A 26,033-nucleotide genomic window follows, 5' to 3' on the forward strand; every position below is an offset into this window, starting at 1 on the left:
GGAAGAGTGGGGAGGGGGTGAGGGAAGAGTGGGGGGGTGAGGGAAGAGTGGGGGGTGAGTGAAGAGGGGGGGGTGAGTGAAGAGGGGGGGTGAGGGAAGAGTGGGGGGTGAGGAAAGAGTGGGGGGGTGAGGGAAGAGTGGGGGGTGAAGGAAGAGTAGGGGGGTGAGGGAAGAGTGGGGGGTGAAGGAAGAGTGGGGGTGAGGGAAGAGTGGGGGGTAAGGGAAGAGTGGGGGGTGAAGGAAGAGTGGGGGGTGAAGGAAGAGTGGGGGGTGAAGGAAGAGTGGGGGTGAGGGAAGAGTGGGGGGTGAGGGAAGAGTGGGGGGGGTGAGGGAAGAGTGAGGGTGAGAGAAGAGTGGGGGTGAGAGAAGAGTGGGGGTGAGAGAAGAGTGGGGGTGAGAGAAGAGTGGGGGGTGAGGGAAGAGTGGGGGGGGTGAGGGAAGAGTGGGGGGGGTGAGGGAAGAGTGGGGGGGGTGAGGGAAGAGTGGGGGGTGAGGGAAGAGTGGGGGGGGGTGAGGGAAGAGTGGGGGGGTGAGGGAAGTGGGGGGGGTGAGGGAAGTGGGGGGGTGAGGGAAGTGGTAGGGGTGAGGGAAGTGGGGGGGTGGGGGTGAGGGAAGTGGGGGGGGTGAGGGAAGTGGGGGGGGTGAGGGAAGTGGGGGGGTGAGGGAAGTGGGGGGGTGAGGGAAGTGGGGGGGGGTGAGGGAAGTGGGGGGGGGTGAGGGAAGTGGGGGGGTGAGGGAAGTGGGGGGTGAGGGAAGTAGGGGGGGGTTGAGGGAAGTGGGGGGGGGTGAGGGAAGAGTGGGGGGGGTGAGGGAAGAGTGGGGGGTGAGGGAAGAGTGGGGGGTGAGGGAAGAGTGGGGGGTGAGGGAAGAGTGGGGGGGGTGAAGGAAGAGGGGGGGGTGAGGGAAGAGTGGGGGGGTGAGGGAAGAGTGGGGGGGGTGAGGGAAGAGTGGGGGGGTGAGGGAAGAGTGGGGGTGAGGGAAGAGTGAGGGGGGTGAGGGAAGAGTGGGGGGTGAGGGAAGAGGGGGGGGGGTGAGGGAAGAGGGGGGGTGAGGGAAGAGTGGGGGGTGAGGGAAGAGTAGGGGTGAGGGAAGAGTGGGGGGTGAGGGAAGTGGTGGGGGGTGAGGGAAGAGTGGGGGGGTGAGGGAAGAGTGGGGGGCGGTGAGGGAAGAGTGGGGGGGTGAGGGAAGAGTGGGGAGGGGGTGAGGGAAGAGTGGGGGGGTGAGGGAAGAGTGGGGGAGTGAGGGAAGAGTGGGGGGGGTGAGGGAAGAGTGGGGGGGGTGAGGGAAGAGTGGGGGGTGAGATAAGAGTGGGGGGTGAGATAAGAGTGGGGGGTGAGGGAAGAGGGGGGGTGAGGGAAGAGGGGGGGTGAGGGAAGAGGGGGGGTGAGGGAAGAGGGGGAGTGAGGGAAGAGGGGGGGTGAGGGAAGAGGGGGGGGTGAGGGAAGAGGGGGGGGTGAGGGAAGAGTGGGGGGGTGAGGGAAGAGTGGGGGGTGAGTGAAGAGGGGGGGGGGTGAGGGAAGAGTGGGGGGTGAGGAAAGAGTGGGGGTGAGGAAAGAGTGGGGTGTGAGGGAAGAGTGGGGGTGAGGGAAGAGTGGGGGGTGAGGGAAGAGTGGGGGGTGAGGGAAGAGTGGGGGGTGAGGGAAGAGTGGGTGGTGAGGGAAGAGTGGGGGGGGTGAGGAAAGAGTGGGGGGTGAGGGAAGAGTGGGGGGTGAGGGAAGAGTGGGGGGTGAGGGAAGAGGGGGGGGTGAGGGAAGAGTGGGGGGTGAGGGAAGAGTGGGGGGTGAGGGAAGAGTGGGGGGGTGAGGGAAGAGTGGGGGGTGAAGGAAGAGTGGGGGGTGAGGGAAGAGTGGGGGGTGAAGGAAGAGTGGGGGTGAGGGAAGAGTGGGGGTAAGGGAAGAGTGGGGGGTGAAGGAAGAGTGGGGGGTGAAGGAAGAGTAGGGGTGAGGGAAGAGTGGGGGGGTGAGGGAAGAGTGGGGGGGGGTGAGGGAAGAGTGGGGGGGGGTGAGGGAAGAGTGGGGGGGGGTGAGGGAAGAGTGGGGGGGGGGTGAGGGAAGAGTGGGGGGGGTGAGGGAAGAGTGGGGGGTGAGGGAAGAGTGGGGGGGGGGTGATGGAAGAGTGGGGGGCTGAGGGAAGAGTGGGGGGCTGAGGGAGGGAGGGAGGTGTTTGTTTACTATGGTTCACTTGTGTGGTCCACTTGTGTGATCCAACTTGTCATATGAAGGAATTATTAGTTGTAACCTGTGATAGAATGGGCACTAACACAGGAACTAACTTGGCACGCAATTACACAATGAACTGTATTTCATTTTAGTTACATAAAATATATCTTACCAGAATGTTACTTGAAATATTACCAACACTTCAACTTCATAAATACCAGAGCCCTGCATTTAACGATCTGGGTACAGCCCCATATAGGTCTTTAAATCTAATGGACACTGTATTTATATATAACATGTATATATAGTATAATAACAGCAGAAGGAATGTTGGGAGAAGCCATTTTGGTGAGGGAGGTGGTGTCAACTGCATGACTTGTCATGCTGTGTAAGGGAGGACACTATGCTCTTTAGGCACTATACCAGCTTAGTTGATCAGTTATAATGTACAAAAATGTAGAGACATATATAATGTGTGTATATAGTGTAATAACACCACAAACAGTATATACTTGAAGAAGGAATGTTACTGCGTCTTGCCTTGAACCAGTGAGGTAGGGAGCATCAGTTGTGTGTGGCAACATTTTACTGTCTGCCGTCACCATACAAGATTAGTGATTCGCTATGGTGAACACAAATGTAGATACAGTGGTACCTTGGTTTAAGAGTTTAATCCATTCCTGGAGACAGCCCGTATTCCAAAAACTCATAATCCGAAGCTAATTTCCCCATAAGAAATAATGGGAAATGAATTAATCCGTTCCTGACTACCCAAAATCCTCACTTCAAACTAAATTTTATACCTAATTCATCTAAATAAACCTACAAAACTATGTTCAAGTTATTACTTACCTTGCTGATGACTGCTGTTGGCGTATGGAAGATGGTGAGGAGGAGGGAGGAGAAGAGGTGTTATTGTTTGGAAGGGGAGTCCCCTTCCATTATAACATCAGGCAGTGAGGACTTCACTGGTGTGCACACACTGGCACGTTTTGCCTGCATACCACTAAGACTTGCTTGTCTTACTAAGAATCTATCTAAAGACACTTGTTTTTCCCTATATTTTAACACTTGTCTGTAGTAAGACATCACATTGTCATTTAAAAGGGTCAGTGCAACAGCCTGCTACAGCTTTATCTGGGCAAGTTTTTTCAACACAACTTTGCAATTCTTCCCATACTTTACACATTTTCTTAACACTTTAGCGTTATCACGGTGCTCGAGAGCGTTACCACTTTTTGTGTTGAGGTCGCACAGCGGACTCGCTCACGAGTCACAAGAAAAAATATTTCTATAATCTCTATTTGTTATGCGATCGACTTTGGGATAGTTTGAAAATGTTTGCCATGAAATTTCCGTTTTCTCTAATAGCCGCATAGCCTATTTGAGAAAACAGCATAGCATTGCGCCATGGAGGTAAGACAATTGTATTGTTGACACGACAAGAGTAATCAACGTAGTTTTTTATTTGGTGCCGGTCTAACACATCCTTGTGTGACATTTTATACTTTTGTTCTTCTAGAACATTCTATTGCGAACACATTGGTACAAAAATGAAATACGTACATCAAAAATTAATGTCAAAACAGTGAAAAGAATATACGCTTTTCAATAGGGGTTTCGCCGATGTGCCGTCACGGGTAACACTTCAGCCACTTCCCACACTCTTGCGGGTGGGCTGCGACATTGATTCTACATTTATATGCATATGTCCGTGTAGGGAATTTTATTGCGATCTCAGTGATACCAAATTTAACGCTGTAGAAGTTGACAACCCTGAAAAGAGTAGAAACATTTCGTCGCTGTTTGGCACTCACGGCTAGTGATCAACGTAGCTCTTTATTTGATGCTGGTCTAACTCATGCTTTAGTGACATTTTATATATAACAACAACTTTTATGCTCAAATGGCCAAAAATCCGACAAAAAAACAAATTCTTGTGGAGAATTCAGGCGGGATAGTCACTGGGCGCAAGGTACTGGTAAACTGAGGCGCGATCGCCGTGCCACCACGTGCTAGTCGGCCTGTACGTGTATCAACACCCTCGTCTTCCAAGGCAAATTTTCCAAGCAAATCCTGCTTGTATTCCGAAAAACTCATATACAGGGACACTCGTATTCCGAGGTACCACTGTACTTATATATAACGTGTATATATAGTGTAATAACAAAATGAGTGGTTATCTAGAGGTTATCTAGAGATGATTTCGGGGCTTTTAGTGTCCCCGCGGCCCGGTCTTCGACCAGGCCTCCACCCCCAGGAAGCAGCCCGTGACAGCTGACTAACACCCAGGTACCTATTTTACTGCTAGGTAACCTGGACATAGGGTGAAAGAAACTCTGCCCATTGTTTCTCGCCGGCGCCTGGGATCGAACCCAGGACCACAGGATCACAAGTCCAGTGTGCTGTCCGCTCGGCCGACCGGCTCCCGGTCGGCCGACTGGTGGGAGAAACCATTTTAATGAGTGAGGTGGCATCATCTGCAAGACTTGTCATGATGTGTAAGAGTGGCCACTATGCTCTTTGGGCATTATACCAGCTTAGTTGAACAGTTATGATGAACAAAACATGTAGACTTATATATAATGTCTGTATATAGTGAATAAAAGCAAACACAGTATGGTGGGAGGAGCATGTTGGTGAGTGAGGTGTTGTTGAGGGAGGGGGTGGTGGAGAGCGGCTGGCTGGCTGGAATGTGGTGGCCACTCCTCGTTGCTTTTTGACTCACCATATCAACTTAGTGGTTTATTATGGTGAACAAATTATGCTGATACTTATATATAACCTGTGTATATAATGTAATAACTGCAAAACTATTTCTTTATTGTTTATGAACAAAATAATTGAATCAGTAATATGAACACCATAATTTTGAATACAGTATAGCGTTGATTAACACATTTTACTATACTGTATAAATATATCACACTACACACGATTGAATAATATTACTGCAAAAAACTAAGAAAAAATCAATCAGAGACATTAAGATAATTAGGTAACAATATCTTTGTGGCAACTCCCCCGTGACAGCTGAGGCAAAGTAGACCGCCTCGGATGCTTGCTGTCAACGCCTCTTTCTTGTGGGAGCCCCATCGGCTCCCCGGAGCTATCCAGGCTGAATGGATATGTATAACTTTCTGACATCAGTCAAAGTGCTTGGAGTTCTTGCTTCCGGGGACCACGAGCCAGAACCTGCCTCCCCCCCCTCAGAGAGGCACGAGGAGCAATGGCCTACAGAAACCCCCCTGTGGTTGGGAGCATTCTGTCTGTCATTGACCTGGATAGGCACCCAAAAAGGAAGGCGCCCCAAAACAAACCCCTATTCTGGTGAAAATATTGCTACCGAAAGCCGAACAATTGGCCCCCCCCCCCACCCCCGGGAGGGGGAAGGGGGACCCCAGACCCTCCACACTGGCGATCCGACCAGCAGTTCTTGGCTGATGTGATTACTGGCCGGTCGGGTGCCTCTGGCTCCAGTTTTGTTTCAGTTCTGTGCCTTGTGGTGTGGGCTGTCTCGACAGGTTGTGTGTGAGCCAGGAGAGAGATTCCATGGTACTTGGGCTGCATGCGCCTAGGACTAGGTGCCCTGTAAGTACTGCCCTTGGGGCTTGGGGCCACCTTCTACAAGTCACCATGGGATCTACCTCTGCTGTGTCCTTTACTGCTCGGTACTTGGCCGCCCTTGGAGTCAGCTGGCGATTTGTCGCCCTTGTTTGTCTCTGGGTAGGAGGTAGTTTTCATCACTGGTAGGGGCACGGGGTACTGCATAGCTAGTTTTCACCAATAACAGCGGCCGGCTCTGTTTCACCTGGGTAAGTTGTCCTCTTGCAGGGTTTTTCTTCTGCTTTTGTTTTTGCCTGGTAGGAGAGTCTGCCTTTGTGGTCCCCCTTTGCTGTTCTCGGGGTATTTATATATATATTTTCTGTTTGATGATATTCCCTGCTTGGCCCCCGTGAGTGGACACGTTCCAGGGGTTCAGCTTTTAGAAGTTTGTTTGGTAGACTTGGCGTCGGTTTGCAGTACCCTGCCTGGGCTTCCCTTAGCATGTAACCATGGCTCAAGGCCCTGGAAAACCCCACGGGGGGGCTATGTGGTCCGATGGATGTGACCCCTGAGTCCCCCTCACGTCTTGCGAGTTCGAATGTTGTTCTGTCCCCTTTTCTCAGGGTGACACTCACCGGTTGTGCTTCCACCATGCTGCCTGTTGGGTCGGTGTTTCTTTTGACCCGGAGTCATGTGACACGTGTTGTCTGTGAGTGCTCCCGTTCACCAAAGTCACCGATCATGATATGCAGGTACAGGCAGCTGCGGCGTTGCATGCTAGGTTTAGGTTGCTGCAACGCTCAGTAGGGTTGCGGTCAGCAGCAGCAGAGTGCGCAGCAGAGTGCGGTCCCTGGCAGAGGGAAACAAACAAAACAAGGCCCCAAAATCTGTTGGTATTCAACCCGTTCTCGCAAATTTAATAAGTCAATATTGACTTATTAAATATGTGCATAGGTGACATACTTAACATAATAGATACCCTTAAAAAGATTCATAGAAAACACCGACCTTACCTAACCTTGTTAGTATCTTAAGATAAGCATCTTATTACTTCGTAATTACAATTATTACCTAACCTATAATAGGTATAGGTTAAGTAATAATTGTAATTACGAAGCAATAAGATGCTTATCTTAAGATACTAACAAGGTTAGGTAAGGTCGGTGTTTTCTATGAATCTTTTTAAGGGTATCTATTATGTTTAGTATATCACCTATGCACGTAGTTAATAAGTCAATATTGACTTTACGAATTTGCGAGAACGGGTTGTGGTATTACAGATGGGCTACCTGTAAGCATGGGGAATCGGGAAGAATAAATGGAACATGTACACACAATCACCCTAGAAAGTGCAGAAACCTCCTCAATACAGGTAAATGTACCAAAAGCTGTGAATTCTTTCACCCAGAAATTTGCAAGAACTCTTTGGACAGGAAAGAGTGCTTCAATGCTGAATGCCCAGCTTTTCATATAAGAGGTACCAGGCGAATAAAACCGACAGACTACCACTATGAAAACAGCCACTACTCCATCAACCGGGATAATTTTTTAGCAAGAGGAGGAGGAGAAGAATGGCTAAAAATGACCAGACTCTACCACCAACTCGGTCAAATGCTAGAGAGGACGCAAACACAGTGGCCTCCTTACCAGAGCCTCAGATATTAACACCAATTAAAGCATCCAGCACTTCCACTAACACGATAACATCATTTATATTTGCCATCATCCAGGGTATAAAAACACGCAAATCCAACAAAGTTCATTTTATAGATGGTCTCCTTCATGAGGCAAATGCAGTGTTTGCAGCCCTAACGGAAACTCACACAAAGGACTACCTTGATGGTGAAATATGGATCCCAGAATACAATCTCTTCAGATGTGATAGGAAACACCGGCTTCAGGGTGGGGTCAGCCTCTACATCAAAGACACACTCATCTGTACTGAGCTGCTAAACACCTCAAATGATATGGTGGAAGTGCTGATAGTCAAAATAGAGATCCTAAATGTAGTTGTTGTCCTTGTATATAAGTCACCGGAGGCAAACCCTCAGCAGTTTAAAGACCAACTAATGAAAATAGAGCACTGCTTGGAAAACCTCACAAATCCAGCTCCGAACATCATCCTGCTTGGGGACTTCAACCTACGGCACCTGAAATGGAAGCACCTGGCTAATACAGTAATATCAGAAAGAATACCAGGAAGTAGCCTAAATGAGCAGGCACATGCAAATGACCTGCTACGGATGTGCGATAGGTTTGCCTTAAACCAGCAAATAGTAGAACCAACTAGGAAGGAGAACACGCTGGACCTCATTTTCACTAATAATGATGAGTTGATCGGGAACATAATGATTACAAATACCTGTTACTCAGATCACAACTTAATTGAGGTACTGACAACCATGGGGAATGGACCTCCAAAACCAGTCCAGATTCCCGGTGGAGGAGATTTCAGCAAATTCAACTTCAATAATAAACGGATAAACTGGGAGCAAATAAACCAGGACTTCACAGAAATAAACTGGGAAGAACAGCTAGGAAATGCAAACCTGAACCAGTGCCTGGAAAAAATAAGCTCAGTAGCACTAGAAATATGTTCAAACCGCATACCCCTAAGAAAAAAGAGAAAGAGATGCAGATTGGAACGGGAACGTCGTTCCTTATATAGGCGAAGAAAACGAATCGCGGAACAACTTGAGAGTCGCACCCTATCTCAAGAACGGCGAAGAAGGTTAGGTAGAGAAATAGAAACAATTGAACTCAAGCTACAAGAATCATACAAAACCCAGGAGAGGCAAAGAGAGCAAAAGGCCATCAGTGAAATAGAGAGAAATCCGAAATATTTTTTCTCCTATGCAAAATCAAGATCAAAAACCACATCTAGTATCGGGCCCCTGCGAAAGGGAGATGGAACTTTCACAGATGACAACAAAGAAATGAGCGAGTTACTGAGGAAGCAGTACGACTCTGTTTTCAGTGAGCCATTAAATGCACTAAAGATTGATAACCCAAATGAATTTTTCATGGATATGATGCCAACATCAAATCACATATCAGACGTCGCCCTATCCCCACTAGATTTTGAAGAAGCCATAAACAGTATGCCTATGCACTCTGCACCAGGCCCGGATTCTTGGAACTCCATATTCATCAAGAACTGTAAAAAACCACTATCGCAGGCCCTTCACATTCTGTGGAGACAAAGCCTAGATACTGGCGTTATCCCTGACATACTAAAAACAGCAGAGATAGCACCACTCCATAAAGGAGGAAATAAGGCAGAGGCAAAAAATTACAGACCGATAGCACTAACATCGCACATCATAAAAATTTTTGAGAGAGTGCTAAGAAGTAAGATCACAAAATACATGGAATCACAGCATCTCCATAACCCCGGACAACATGGTTTCAGAACAGGGCCCTCTTGGCTGTCGCAGTTGCTGGACCACTATGATATGGCATTAGATGCTATGGAAGACAAACAAAACGCTGATGTAATTTACACAGATTTCGCAAAAGCTTTTGATAAATGTGACCATGGTGTTATTGCACATAAAATGCGTTCAAAAGGAATTACCGGGAAAATAGGCAGATGGATCTACAATTTCCTGACTGACAGAACCCAATGTGTAATAGTCAACAAAATAAAATCCAGCCCATCAACCGTGAAGAGCTCAGTCCCCCAGGGTACTGTGCTTGCTCCAGTACTTTTTCTCATCCTCATATCGGACATAGACCAGAACACAACCTATAGCACTGTATCATCCTTTGCAGATGACACTAGGATTTTCATGAGAGTTGGCAACAGAGGACACGGCAAACCTCCAATCAGATGTTGATCAGGTCTTTCTATGGGCTACAGAAAATAATATGGTATTCAACGAGGATAAGTTTCAGCTCATGCGCTACGGAAAAATTGAAAACATAAAAACAGGAACCACGTACAAAACGCAGGCAAATCATAACATAGAACGAAAAGGCAATGTAAAGGACCTGGGTGTACTCATGTCGGAAGACCTTACCTTTAAAGAACACAATAAAGTAGCCGTCACAACTGCAAGAAAAATGACAGGTTGGATAACAAGAACTTTTCACACTAGAGATGCTATACCGATGATGATACTTTTCAAAACGCTTGTGCTATCTAGAGTGGAGTACTGCTGCACAATGACAGCCCCTTTCAAAGCTGGAGAAATTGCTGACCTAGAGAGCGTGCAGAGATCCTTTACTGCTAGAATCCACTCAGTAAAACATCTAAATTACTGGGACCGACTAAAGAGCCTAAATCTGTACTCCCTTGAGCGCAGGCGGGAAAGATACATAATAATTTACACGTGGAAAATAATTGAGGGGCTGGTCCCAAACCTGCACACAGAAATAACACCACATGAGACCAGAAGACATGGCAGGATGTGCAGAATACCCCCGTGGAAAAGCAGAGGTGCAACAGGTACTCTGAGAGAGAACTCTATCAACATCAGAGGCCCGAGACTGTTCAACACGCTTCCACTACACATAAGGGGCATAACTGGCAAACCCCTCACAGTGTTCAAGAGAGAACTGGATAAGCACCTCCAAAGGATACCTGATCAACCAGGCTGTGACTCATACGTCAGGCTGCGAGCAGCCGCGTCTAACAGCCTGGTTGATCAGTCCAGCAACCAGGAGGCCTGGTCGACGACCGGGCCGCGGGGACACTAAGCCCCGGAAGCACCTCAAGGTAGGTAGGTAGGGTAATATGAGACAAATCATAAATTGATTTTGAGAAACGGTTGGGCAGTGTCGTGCCGACTCTACTTCTGGGGGCGGATTCGTGCAAAAACGGATTTAAGCGGTTGGGTTACGGCACGCTCGGCGCGCACATGGCTAGATGGTGGGGTGGGGTGGTGGTCCGTTTCCCCCAGGGATCCCCCCACCCACCTCCCAGGACGAGCCTGAGCGACTCGTGCCCAAACCCAACCGGTTTTTTCACAATTTGTCCCAAGGCTCTGGCGTGAGTACTAGGCGTCAATAGGGGGGTCCCTACTAATGAATGGTACAGAGGATGAATGTTCAATAGATTAAAAAAAAAAAAAATGGTGAAAGGAATATAAACCTTTCTTTGGAGTATTTTAATTTTAATAGCGTGAGTATGTGTGTGCGAGTGTTTTTATGTAAATACAATATATCTGTTTCTAATTCCTGCTGGGAGGCGTATCTGAAAAAAGGGTTTCTCAACCTATATTTGGTAAGGTTTCAATAATCAGGTAAAAATAGTCAGGTAAAAAAATAAATGGGAACAAAGACTAGAGTTATATTTGTGCTAGTTTCCCCAGATATATGTCCCATTTTCTTTCAATTTTGTTCCAGAGAAAACATCTAGTCAGTGGTAGCCCGAGGCCAAATTGGGTCTCCAGAAGAAAAATTCACCCAGCGTCGCAGGGGTGTCACGTGACCTGATGTCATCAATAGGGGCCCCCTACCTACGAGTGACCCAGTGGGGTCAAACATACGGAGAATGTTTATCATATTGAAATCGTTCCCCAAACCAGAATCACATCACCATAGCAAAGCTTACATCACTTTATGTATAATTATAAAAAAATCATCAATAGGGGATTTAATGAACAAACAGGATGTTTAAGGGTCAACTGCGATAAACTGTCGTTATTTGAACATGCAGTCAGTTGGATTTTTTTTGCAATACAAAACATAGCAATGCTGCATTTTCTATAGTTCCAAGCACTTTATATTTATATTTGCAGAGGTTTGAATTTATTTTTAATATGGAAATATGCCACAAAACAAATGTTAACCTTTGAAATAAAAATTTAGAAAGCATTGGGTTAGAGTTATGCAATTTTTAGAATTATACACGATTTCCCCAGTTGCATCAGCCATTTCGTGAGGGGCAGAGTCCCAACCTCAATATCTTAACACTTGTAAAGATTAATTAACTCTTTAGTGTTCAATTAATAAAAGTTTAATTCCTTGTATAATATATATATGTTCTGTATTAAGCTATATTTTTTGGCATCACAACAAATCACATATGTTATTGTCGAGGGTCCCAATATATTCGCCATTTCTCTCATTGATATAATCACCGAAGCTACATATATATTTCTGAAATTCTATCCCCCAAGATTCCGTAAGTACAATTATAACAGTTATCTCAACAATAGTATTTCTTAAGCCATTGGAATAAGGGACAGCATAAAGAAAACCGTCCTATGGCAGGTTATAATAACTTATGGAACCACCTACCTGCCGAAGCCGAAAAATCAGCCAAATAAACTCTTCTGAGCTTTTAGAAAAAAAAAGGCCGAAAGGATCATCAGGGCAAAATGGAGAGACCTCGGACAAGCCACCGGCTTCCTGCCCTCGTCGAAGCTACCTACTAGCATTTGCAGTCAGTCACAAAAATTAATAAAAAAAACAAAAAAAAATAATGTTTTGTGCAGAACTGCCTACCCGCCACGGCCGTAAAATTAATAAAAAATAAAAATAGCTTCAAACTTAAATACACTCACACCTCTGAACCGGGAACAACTACCTCTCACACCCCTTCCCTTCCCCAGCAAATGTCCCACAGTCTTCCCGAAGCCACCCCACTCACGCATGAATCAACATGATTTCGCAAAACTATATATGTATCCAAAGGGAACGCCGCCACCCAAATCCCTGGGCGCATATCGGCAATGATCTTGCAAAAAAACTATATTTAAAAAACCAGCGTTGAATGTAATGAAACGCCGTTTTCTGGGTGAAACCCGGAGGCTCCCCAGAGCTTTACCAGGCTGATATGCTAATGTCAGACTTTGGCATCAGTCATGTGTATGGAGTTCCAGGGCCTACCGGGGACCACGACCAGAACCTGGCCCCCTCAGAGAGGCAAGGGGAGCAATGGCCTATAGAAACCCCCGTGTGGTTGGAAGCATTCTATGTCTGCCATCGACCGGGTCAAGCATCCAGAAAGGTAAGCATTCCAAAACAAACCCCTATTCTGGTGAAAATTGCTACCTAAAGCCGAACTAGTGGATAGAACTCTTCAACAGAAAACAAGGAAACTAGAATGACGTCATACGTCACCGCGCCGCTGTCTGCGCAGCGCCCCCTCCCCGGGAGGGGGAAGGGGTAGCCCCAGACCTCCCACGCCAGCTATCCACCCATCAGTTCTGAGGCTGGATGTCAAAACACGCGAAAAACCGCCGACCGGAGGGAGGGTTGCCGGGGAGCCTCCGGGTCTCACCCAGAAAATGGCGATTCATTACATTCAACGCTGGTTTTCTGGGGGGAGCCCCGTCGGCTCCCCGGAGCTAACTACCCACAGAGGAAGGTCAAAGGGACAGAACCGGGAGGCAAACACCACGCACCCCCCAAGGAGGCGAGACAACCGGCAGCAAACGCCAGCCCAAGGAGCCACAGCCCCGAAAAGTCCCGGGAACAACACGAGAACAACGAGCAGCAAGGCCCCTGCACGAACACCAAAAATCTATGCCCGAAAGACCGCAAGGCCACGTCGCCCAGACGGCAGCGAGAACAGCGAAGCCACGAACGCCACAGGCATGAGGGAAGAACACAGGCAGCTTAGCCGCAAGAACACGACTGACCACCCGGGACACTATCACCCGCGAACTGGGAAGAACAGAACCGGATCAACGCAAAACGCTCTCCGGACCCAAACGCCGTGGCACGCAAACAACAGCGGAGGGCCGCCACTGAACACAAAAACCACAGGTGCAACAAAAAAAAAAAAAATTCAAAAAATTCTTTTGTCTTATAGAAGTGTTCATTTTTGTTCCTTGATCACGGAAAAAATAACAAAAAAATCGTAGGTGGCATATTTTAGCCGCAATAGGGTAGGGAAGTGTGGCAAAAGAGGGGCGTTGGCAGAGCCTTCGCCAGACGAGGTCTACTCCGCCCGAGCTGTCAGACGGCAGTTGCCACAAATATATTATTTCCTAATTATTTCAATGTCTCTGATTTTTTTAGTTTTTTTGCAGTAATATTATTCCATACAGTGAATTGTGGTATATTTATATTATAAAATGTGTGAACCATTGCTGTACTCAAAATGCATATTAGTGATTCAATTATTATGTTCATAAAACAATAAACAAATAGTTTTGCTGTTGTTACACTATATACACAGGTTATATATAAGTATTTGCATGTTTTGTACACCATAACGAACTACCAAGTTGGTCTTGTGAGTCAAAAAGCAACGAGGAGTGACCGCCAAACACCAGCGAGCCACTCACTGCCACTCCCTCCCTCAACACCACCTCACTCACCCTCATTCACCTCATTCCCACAATACTCTTTCTGTATTTATTCACTATACACAGACATTATATATACGTATTTACATGTTTTGTTCACCATAACTTTACATCTAAGCTTGTATGGTGAGTAAAGTCCATAAGATGTAGCTACTCACACAGCTGATCGGCGGCCGCCCTCAAGACCAGACGCACTAATATTTGTCCTTCAACAATATTGTTTGTGGTGTTATTACGCTATATACACACATTATATATAAGTATCTACCTGTTTTATTCACCATACCTGAACAAATAAGCTGGTATAGTGCCCAAAGACCATAGTGGCCATCAGTAAACAACATGCCAAGTCGTGCAGACGACGCTCCTCCCTCACCAAAATGGCGGCTCCCAACCTACTCCTCTCGCTGTTATCTCACACTATGCACACGATATATAAAAGTATCTACATTTGTGTTCACCATATCGAACCACTAAGCTGGTATGGTGAGTGCAGTCAATAAATGGTGGCCACACAGAAAACGACGCCACAACCCTCCCTCCCACAGCCTTACTCCTCCCTCCATGGAGCACAGCGCTAAATATCACCACAATCCTGCTATTATCAGAATCCTGGTCAGTTTTATCACAGTCAGGGGGCTTCAGTAATACTATCACTGCTAAATAATAGCAGTATCATTTATATTATGGTATTTGTAGGCGATGCTGTGGTCACAAGCTGAACAGCGGTGCCGTGAGCTCGTGCTGCGTGCACCAGCCTTGGTGGCTTGCTCAATACTGACGCTGTAACACCCAAGAATGTTGGCCTGGATTTTTTTTCTAGGTGGCATCTGGCAACTATCGGTCGTGGCTGTACTATAACTGCTCCTATCCCAGGCGGGGCGTTTAAATTATAGCGCTAGACACGAAATCATATATAAATGATGTGCGCGGTTTCGGTTTTGTCACTGATATCATTTATATATGATATGCGCGGTTTGAGGGTTAAACTACCTCATTTTGTTTTAGTGTAACTTTAGTATTCAACTATAATGTACTTATAATAGTAAAGTAAGCAAGCTTTTCATTTTATAGATTTCATAATTGTTTTTTACTTTTTTGGTCATCTATTATTATTAATTATTTTAGTTCATTTTTTACATTCCTAAGTTCCCATTAAGTTTTATTACTTAAATTACCATTAAGTTTATATTACTTTAAAATTTTTATTCTACTTTTTCTTTGTAACCCAGGTTGCCTAGCCCAACCACAATTGCTCCATTGTGCTCTTTGCTTTGCCTGTGCAATTTTGATCATTAGTGCAAATAATTACCTACAGTGTACCTGAAAGTACTTTTAAGCAACCTACCTCATTTTTGTATAGTTTTATATATATATTTTTTCATAGCTAGTTATTTTATCATTGTCTTTTGACTTTTCTGTAAAACAGCCCTCTTATGCAAACTATTATAGATCCAGACCTTAACCTCTTATCTAGTATCTATGACAATCAGCACCTTAATGATCAAAATTGCAGATATTACACAGCACATGATGTAAACAATGTTTTAGCGTGTAATCACAATGTTTCTGTAATTAACTTGAATTTAAGATCTCTTAGCAAACACTTTGATGATGTTAATGCCCTGATTCAAACAGTAGACAACAAATTCTCTTTAATTGTGTTTACTGAAATGTGGTTAAAAAGAGGACACTTATCAACTCTACAACATACCTAACTACTCAGCCATTCACAACTGTCGTCCTATACAAAGAGGTGGTGATACTTCTCTTTACTACCACCATGCACGGACTTGCTTAAAAGTAATTAAATCTAGAGACCCTTATGGAGAGTATATATTTGCTTGTTTCAGAGTCAAGGGTAATGATGCTGTCTTGACTGTGGGAGCATTCTACAGGGTTCCTAACACTGATGTGACTGAATTTAACACTAACCTTAGAAATCTTATAGTAGAGAACCGACTGAACAAAAAGCACTTAATTATTTCTAGTGACTTTAACGTTGACCTCTGCGAGCCTGATAACCCTCCTGCTGCTAGTTTCCTCAACTGTATGCATTCCTGCTTCCTCATATCCTTAATCACTAGACCTACTAGAATCACTGACAGTACTGCCACGGCTCTTGATCACATCTGGCCCAACATAAACCTCTCCACTTCAGGGATAATCATTGATAACACTACTGACCATTACCCCACATTTCTCCTAACCAACATTAACAAACCACCTCTAGAGACAAGGGAGATAAGCTTTAGGCTGCACAATGAAACTGCTATAGGCAATTTTATAGCTGCTGCTGCTGCTGCTAATATCAACTGGGAATCCGAATTAGGTAACATAGGGGACATCAACCTAGCAGTGCAATCATTTCTTCAAAAAACTCTCAGCGTTTATAACACCCACTGTCCTATGCTAACGAAACAAGTCACAACTAAAAGGCTAAACACCCCTTGGCTTACAAAGGGGATACTTAAATCCATTAATAAAAAACATGACCTTGAAAAGAAGTATAGGTTAGGAACCATCCCCAAAGAATTTTCAAAGAATTACTCATCATTGCTATCTAAAATAATTAGGAGAGCCAAAATTAAATACTACGAAGATAAATTTAGCCACACAAAGGCCAATATTAAGAAAACATGGAGCACAATTTCTCAAATATTGGGATCAAAGAAGATTTTAAATAACAAACCAATACTCCTGTCATATAATGATGGTCTGCTTCAGCCTCTGACACTGCTCTTGAATTCAAAAGGTTCTTCTCTTCCATTGGGTCATCCCTTGCAAATGATATTCCATCTTCCAGTACTAATATTCAGGACTATCTTACAGGTAACTATCCACAGTCTCTGTACCTAATGCCTACTACAGTAATTCCACTGATGTTACTGACATAATCCTTTCCATTAAAACCAAGTCTAGTGCCCTTGAGGAGATACCAACTCTTATTTACAAAAAAGCCTCCAGAATTTTAGCTCCTGCCATTGCATTGCTCTTCAACAAGTCACTTAAACTCCAAACCTTTCCAGATATTCTAAAAAAAAATGAGAGTAACCCCTGTCCACAAATGTGGTGATCCCACAGATGTTAACAACTTCAGACCTATATCAATTCTGCCAAACTTGTCAAAAATATTTGAAAAACTAATCTATAAGCAGCTTTATTCTTATCTAGCCAAACTCAATATACTTAGCTCTTGTCAATATGGCTTCAGACCCCAAAAAAGCACTAACGATGCACTTATTAGCATGATTAACTTGATACATACAGCTCTTGATAAAAATGAGTTCCCTGTTGGGTTATTTGTAGACCTGCGTAAGGCTTTTGACACTGTTAACCACCAAAACCTTCTTCTTAAATTACAACATTATGGAGTCAGAGGTCACTCCCTGCAGTACAATAAGTCTTACCTTGCTGACAGACTCCAGTATGTTTCTGTGAATAATTCACTTTTTCCCACCCTACCCATCAACATTGGTGTTCCCCAGGGCAGCATACTTGGCCCTCTCCTCTTTCTCATCTACATTAATGACCTTCCAAATGCCTCCCAACATCTCAAACCCATTCTATTTGCTGATGACACAACCTTCATTTAATCCAGTCCTGACCCCCTTGCTCTAAATGTCACAGTGAATACTAAGCTAAATAAAGTTCATTACTGGCTAACTGCCAACAAACTCACCCTCAATATTGACAAAACTTTCTATATTTTGTTTGGCAATAAATCCTCAAATCAAATAAATCTCAGGATTAACAATACCCAAATTTGTAACAAATTAGATGGCAAATTCCTTGGCGTTCTCATTGAACGCAAGCTGAATTTCCAGGGACACATTCTAAATATATAAAAAAAAATTTCAAAAACTGTTGGCATTTTTTCTAAGATCAGATATTATGTACCTCGCCCTGCCCTGGTGACACTCTATTACTCTCTCATCTATCCTTATCTCAACTATGGTATTTGTGCTTGGGGTTCTACTACCCAAAATCATTTATGTCCTCTAATTACTCAACACAAAGCTGCTATTAGGACAATATCTCACTCTGGCCCCAGACATCACTCGGTACCCTTACTCAAATCTCTGAATATGTTTGATATTAAGTCACTGCACATCCTCTCATGTGTATTTAATATACAGTATATAAAACGCTAAACTGTAATGTCAATCCGGACCTTAAAAGCTTCCTAGAAGGTTGTAACAGATCCCATGAGCACCACACCAGAAACAAATACCTATTTGATATTCCAAGAGTACGACTTAGTCAAACTAGAAATGCTTTACAAATCAAGGGACCCAGAATGTGGAATGACCTTCCCAATTATGTTAAAGACTGCATGTACCTCTCCCAACCAGTTTAAGATTAAAACTAAGTGCTACCTAATTAACTTAATGTAACCTATCTCACCCCTAAATGTCAACCCATGATACCTGGTTGATGGAGTTCTGGGAGTTCTTCTACTCCCCAAGCCTGGCCCGAGGCCAGAATTGACTTGTGAGAGTTTGGTCCACCAGGCTGTTGCTTGGAGCGGCCCGCAGGCCCACATACCCACCACAGCCCGGTTGGTCCGGCACTCCTTGAAGGAAACAATCTAGTTTCTTCTTGAAGATGTCCACGGTTGTTCCTGTAGTATTTCTGATCTACGATTTTATACAATGCTGTTTTTTGACCAAATTGTATTTTTGCTTTTTTTTCTTCCATGTTTACCCTCCCCCCCTTTTTTCATTATTTTTTCTTATTTTTTCAAAACACAATTTATACTTTAATCTCAATTAGTATTAAGTTTTAGTCTTAGTGTTTTTCCTGCCCGAAACGCTTTGCGTAATAGTGGCTTTAGGCATTGTATGTACTAGCTCTATCTATAAATCCATCAACTTTTGTATCTTACCATGTATGTATGTATGTACTTTACCTGAATAAATATTTGTATTTGCATTTGGTTTAGCCGGATAAAATATCAGAGCCAGTTAATTTGCTGCCAATGTTACACTATCTGGACAGTCAGCCGGATGATCATGGAATTGTCCGTATATGAAAACCATGAGGCAGGCCGTACCATATTAATCCCGTCTGCCTGTGGCTCGAGGCGCATGGTGTAGGCGGGGGTGGGGAGGGTGGGTGGTGTCGGGAGAGAGGGGAGCATTGGGAGGGACCACCTGGGGGGATAAGGGTTGGATGGGGGAAGCGGCCTATAGACTACAGTACAGGAATTACCATCGATTTTAGAACAATTCATCATAGCCAAAGTCAAAAGAAATACTAGTAATTATGTAAAAAAAAAATATCATGCAAGATTCCTAAAAACAATTTGCACAGGCTGAAGTTTCCTTCAAAAATATTTTTTTTTTGCTGCTGGCGGCCTACATAACGTGCCTCCTCCCTGCCCCGACTGGACCCGTCCAGGCCTGGTCAAGCCATGTGCTCTCTACCCTCACAGTGCTGCACCATTAGTGAAATATTTTTTTAAATAACTTTTTTTTATTTTCATAGTAACTTTGAACATTTTTGACCAAGACTATGTCTGGTAGCAGCATGAATCGTTCTGGAGATGTTAAGAGGAAGAAGGTTGTCCTAACAATTAAGGACAAGCTATGTGTTATACAATTTTGTGAAAATGGCCGGTCGACCTCAAGTGTTGCCAAGGAATTTAATATAGGCACTAGTACTGTTTCTGATATAAGGAAACAAAAAGAATAACTTATAAAATTCACTTCAACCTGTAAAAGTGAAGGTGCAAGCACTAGCAGAGGGTGTGGTAGAAAGACTATGAAAACTTTGACGCATGTACAGTTGGATGAGGCTGTGTACAAGTGGTTTGCTAAGCACTGCACAGCTGGCCTGACAATTCGTGGCCAGAAATACAAAATGCTGCAAGCCTTGGAATAAAGAATTTTGAAGCGAGTGAAGGGTGGGTTGCAAGGTTCAAGGGTAGGCACAATATTGTGAAGAGGAAAATTGTCGGTGAAAAATTGAGTGCAGATGAAAGCAGTGTAGAACCATTTAAAAAGAAATTAAGAGCATACATTGTGGCAAATAATTTATATTCATATCAAATTTATAATGGAGATGAAACTGGGTTGTATTGGAAGAGTTTACCAGAAAAATCTCTTAGCAATGAGGAGTGAGGGTTGTGTGCCAGGACGTAAGGTCAACAAGGACAGGCTCTTGGCCATGATGTGTGCGAATGCTGACGGAACAGACAATCACATGTGTAATTGTTGGCAAATCTAAGAAACCAAGAGCCTTGCAACATTGCATGGACAGACTGCCAGTCAAATATTATACGTGTAATAAATATTAATATTATAAGTGCCGGACAAACCGGGCTCACGGACCAACCAGGCCAACTTAAAATTATCTGTTGATTTAGGACCTGCCCAAAGCTCTATGGGTGTTAATTGCTTTACAATAATTTAAAAACATCAATGCTATGTACTCAAATAAACCTAATGTACCGCCTTTATATATATAATATATATATATAATATTATATATATATATATATATATATATATATATATATATATATATATATATATATATATATATATATATATATATATATATATATATAAATATGACCGAAAAAGTAAGATTAATAATTCTAACACGAATTTTCTCAATCTTTCGTACATTTCTTTTCACTGTTGGAGGTAATTCAAAAATCAATTCTCCAAAATTCATTTTTATTTCTAGTCTGACGCGACACTTGAGCGCGTTTCGTAAATATATATATATATATGTATATAAATACATATATATATGTATATAAATATATATATATATATATATATATATATATATATATATATATATATATATATATATATATATATATATATATATAAATGTGCATAGGACACTACAAACAGGTGCTAAACATTTCAAGTGTGCTGAATGCAGGGAAAAGATTTAGGAAACGTTCTAGTACAATTAGTCACATGACTGTGCATACGGATGATAAACCTCGTGAATGTTTTGAGTGTGGCAAGGGATTCAATCATCTGCGACTTATAAAAACTCACAGGATTGTGCATACAGCTGATAAACCTCTTGTGTGTCATGAGTGTGGGAAAGGATTCAGATGATGCATTGCAGATGGTGCATTCAGATGATGAACGTTACCTAGTTCCTTCATCTGGGAAGAATGAAGACATATTGGTGCATTTGGATGATAAATAGTACCTAGTTCACTTGATCAGTAGACTGTATATCATACTAACAATAAACATACAACCCCAATGAATTTTCCAGTGAGGTTTGATAGAAATTTACTTCAGGACACAAACTAGAAAAAGTTTGTTACAATTAACAATTTTTGTTTGTGTGAATTTTTTGGTGGATAATATACATTTATACACTAAAGGGACCTAGCCATATTTATTCTTAAATATCTTCAAACTGATATTACTTTGAAATTTAACAATAAAAACATAAGCATTTTTACTATTAACACTGAAAAACAAAAATTGGTAGAATTTTTCAACTAATATTATTGCAAACCCTTTTGATTTGTTTTGTTATAAAGTTAAAGTTCAATATAGTAGGCTAAGCTAAGCTTTGCTAAGCTTTGCTAAGCTAGAACAGAGGATTTTTGGACTTGTAGATTTGTAAACCTCATCCTGTAAACATTCATGTTTCTACATGTTAAACAAGCTACGAGGATGAGGGAAGGGGATGTTCCCTCCATTCTGGATGTTATATTTACAAGGAAAGAGGGAGAGATATTTGTCATTCAGTACCTCCCTCCCTTGGGTAAAAGTGACCATGTCTTTTTGGGAATAAAGTATGCAATGCATTATAATCTGTTAGAAAATAAGCTTGAAGCAGTTGAAAAACCTGATTTGTGGAGAGGTCATTATGGGGAACTCAGATATTTCCTTAAGGAATTTGACAAACACTTGCTGTTAGGACATGAAGTAAATGAGATGTATGTCAAGTTTTGTGAAAAATATGATAAAGGCACAACAAAATTTATTCCAAAGGAGAGATGCAGAACTAGGAAAAGGGGATTTGTTTATAGATGTCATCTGGATTTTTCCGAGTTTCGGAGTTTCCATGATATTTTCTATTTTGATCAAAATATGTATAATGTTAATGTATTTTGATAAATGAGCTTTCCTGTCTACTTAGGTAATGATTCCAAAGATCGTCCTTCCTTTCCTCCCAGGAATCTGGATGTAGCAGGTGCTCAATTGTCAAAAGTGAAAAATTTGGTTTGTCATCCGAATGCACCATATCGGTAATTTTTTTAATAATATTTTAAAAATAGTAAATGGCACTATTTTTGCAAAATCATTACAAGATCTATTATTCTAATAGGGGTTTGATAAAATACAGTAGAATGCCTACTGGTTTTACCTGTAATAGGGTTTGATATAGTTGATTATGGATATATTGTAATGAAATGCTCCTATTGTTAAGAAACACTTTTTTAAAAGAATATTTTGTAATGAGCAGCTCTGAAAATCAGTTGATTACAGATAATGCTACATAATACACTTAATGTGTGTATATGTTACCACAAGTGAGGTATATAATGGTATTTATGAGTAAGATGTAATTGTGTCTTTGACACTGATGAAATTAAGTACTGTGGTTTTATATACTGATAATTAGCTAAAAATATATACTGTACAAGTAAATAAATTATTTTACCTTGCACCGAGATCCACCAAGCCTGTATGGTGTGCGTTTCAGTACTTTGGAAATCTGGAACGATCTGGAATCTCTTATCTGCAATGAAACAATACATATTATTGCACTTACCAAAACATGGATGAATGTAGAAAATAGAGAACTATTAGATGAATATCAAATAAATGGATTTAATCTATTTCACACAGATATATTAGACAAGGAGAGGGAGTAGCCATGTATGTTAGGTAATATTTGAAATGTAGTCTCGAAAAAGACTACATTTCAACAGAAACGTGCCACACACCAGTCACAAGACTGAACCTCATCGAGGCCAAACGTCTAAATGAGAGCATGAACGAGTAAGAAATAATACTTTAACACCTGGCATCATACACATAATGAATGCACCTGCAGACACACAACGAGCACTATCAACATAGCAAAGATTACTCCATAAAAAAAAAATCATTAAATATGATTGACAATGAGATGAAATAATGCACAGTATGTCAATTTTGTGAATTATTTTCATTACTGAACTAGGTTTTCAATGCTTACATTTGCTATTCTTGGCATTCTTTACTTCATATCTGAAGCTTCGTTTTAAGTTTCCACTTCAGACGTGTCTTCCGCAGCTATGCATCTCCGGTTTGCAGCATCAAAATCATCTGCAATAGCTGAATATAATTAATAATATATCAGTGAGATATATATTTATCATTACCTAGTAGTAGTGAACACTAAGAAATAACATAAATCAGCTTTCTAAAGAGATGTTTAATAATACGACACACATGATTTGGAACTTATAACTGGGTTAAGTACTTTGCACATAAGTCTCAAGGAGCCATTAGGAAACCCTGCTTGTGATTAAAATATTATGCTGTTTTTATATACTGTATGTGCAGCACAGTACCTCTCCTCTCAATACACCAGCACTGGCCTTCGCCTCTCAATACACCAGCACTGGCCCTCACCTCTCAATACACCAGCACTGGCCCTCACCTCTCAATACACCACCACTGGCCCTCACCTCTCAATACACCACCACTGCCCCTCGCCTCTCAATACACCACCACTGCCCCTCGCCTCTCAATACACCACCACTGCCCCTCGCCTCTCAATACACCACCACTGCCCCTCGCCTCTCAATACACCACCACTGCCCCTCGCCTCTCAATACACCACCACTGCCCCTCGCCTCTCAATACACCACCACTGCCCCTCGCCTCTCAATACACCACCACTGCCCCTCGCCTCTCAATACACCACCACTGCCCCTCGCCTCTCAATACACCACCACTGCCCCTCGCCTCTCAATACACCACCACTGCCCCTCGCCTCTCAATACACCACCACTGCCCCTCGCCTCTCAATACACCACCACTGCCCCTCGCCTCTCAATACACCACCACTGCCCCTCGCCTCTCAATACACCACCACTGCCCCTCGCCTCTCAATACACCACCACTGCCCCTCGCCTCTCAATACACCACCACTGCCCCTCGCCTCTCAATACACCACCACTGCCCCTCGCCTCTCAATACACCACCACTGCCCCTCGCCTCTCAATACACCACCACTGCCCCTCGCCTCTCAATACACCACCACTGCCCCTCGCCTCTCAATACACCACCACTGCCCCTCGCCTCTCAATACACCACCACTGCCCCTCGCCTCTCAATACACCACCACTGCCCCTCGCCTCTCAATACACCACCACTGCCCCTCGCCTCTCAATACACCACCACTGCCCCTCGCCTCTCAATACACCACCACTGCCCCTCGCCTCTCAATACACCACCACTGCCCCTCGCCTCTCAATACACCACCACTGCCCCTCGCCTCTCAATACACCACCACTGCCCCTCGCCTCTCAATACACCACCACTGCCCCTCGCCTCTCAATACACCACCACTGCCCCTCGCCTCTCAATACACCACCACTGCCCCTCGCCTCTCAATACACCACCACTGCCCCTCGCCTCTCAATACACCACCACTGCCCCTCGCCTCTCAATACACCACCACTGCCCCTCGCCTCTCAATACACCACCACTGCCCCTCGCCTCTCAATACACCACCACTGCCCCTCGCCTCTCAATACACCACCACTGCCCCTCGCCTCTCAATACACCACCACTGCCCCTCGCCTCTCAATACACCACCACTGCCCCTCGCCTCTCAATACACCACCACTGCCCCTCGCCTCTCAATACACCACCACTGCCCCTCGCCTCTCAATACACCACCACTGCCCCTCGCCTCTCAATACACCACCACTGCCCCTCGCCTCTCAATACACCACCACTGCCCCTCGCCTCTCAATACACCACCACTGCCCCTCGCCTCTCAATACACCACCACTGCCCCTCGCCTCTCAATACACCACCACTGCCCCTCGCCTCTCAATACACCACCACTGCCCCTCGCCTCTCAATACACCACCACTGCCCCTCGCCTCTCAATACACCACCACTGCCCCTCGCCTCTCAATACACCACCACTGCCCCTCGCCTCTCAATACACCACCACTGCCCCTCGCCTCTCAATACACCACCACTGCCCCTCGCCTCTCAATACACCACCACTGCCCCTCGCCTCTCAATACACCACCACTGCCCCTCGCCTCTCAATACACCACCACTGCCCCTCGCCTCTCAATACACCACCACTGCCCCTCGCCTCTCAATACACCACCACTGCCCCTCGCCTCTCAATACACCACCACTGCCCCTCGCCTCTCAATACACCACCACTGCCCCTCACCTCTCAATACACCAGCACTGGCCCTCACCTCTCAATACACCAGCACTGGCCCTCACCTCTCAATACACCACCACTGGCCCTCACCTCTCAATACACCACCACTGGCCCTCACCTCTCAATACACCACCACTGCCCCTCACCTCTCAATACACCACCACTGCCCCTCACCTCTCAATACACCACCACTGGCCCTCACCTCTCAATACACCACCACTGCCCCTCACCTCTCAATACACCACCACTGCCCCTCACCTCTCAATACACCACCACTGCCCCTCGCCTCTCAATACACCACCACTGCCCCTCGCCTCTCAATACACCACCACTGCCCCTCGCCTCTCAATACACCACCACTGCCCCTCGCCTCTCAATACACCACCACTGCCCCTCGCCTCTCAATACACCACCACTGCCCCTCGCCTCTCAATACACCACCACTGCCCCTCGCCTCTCAATACACCACCACTGCCCCTCGCCTCTCAATACACCACCACTGCCCCTCGCCTCTCAATACACCACCACTGCCCCTCGCCTCTCAATACACCACCACTGCCCCTCGCCTCTCAATACACCACCACTGCCCCTCGCCTCTCAATACACCACCACTGCCCCTCGCCTCTCAATACACCACCACTGCCCCTCGCCTCTCAATACA

The 26,033-nt window shown here is 44.4% G+C and overlaps 1 protein-coding gene across 2 annotated transcripts in view; it reads right to left on the reverse strand.

Moving 5' to 3' along the window:
- Nucleotides 1-26,033, reverse strand: part of LOC123772850 (uncharacterized) — a 50,341-nt gene that overhangs the window by 21,791 nt on the left and 2,517 nt on the right. The window contains exons 2-3 of one of the 2 annotated variants that reach the window (XM_069323373.1): nucleotides 23,168-23,277; nucleotides 22,628-22,705 (exon numbers count right to left, since the gene is read on the reverse strand). The gene's annotated coding sequence lies outside the window, so the exon portion shown is untranslated. Of the gene's footprint in view, nucleotides 1-22,627; nucleotides 22,706-23,167; nucleotides 23,287-26,033 lie in introns of both variants that reach the window. The other variant, XM_069323374.1, reaches the window with a different exon arrangement.

Source organism: Procambarus clarkii, chromosome 12 (genome assembly GCF_040958095.1).
Source record: "Procambarus clarkii isolate CNS0578487 chromosome 12, FALCON_Pclarkii_2.0, whole genome shotgun sequence".
Lineage (NCBI taxonomy): Eukaryota > Metazoa > Arthropoda > Malacostraca > Decapoda > Cambaridae > Procambarus > Procambarus clarkii.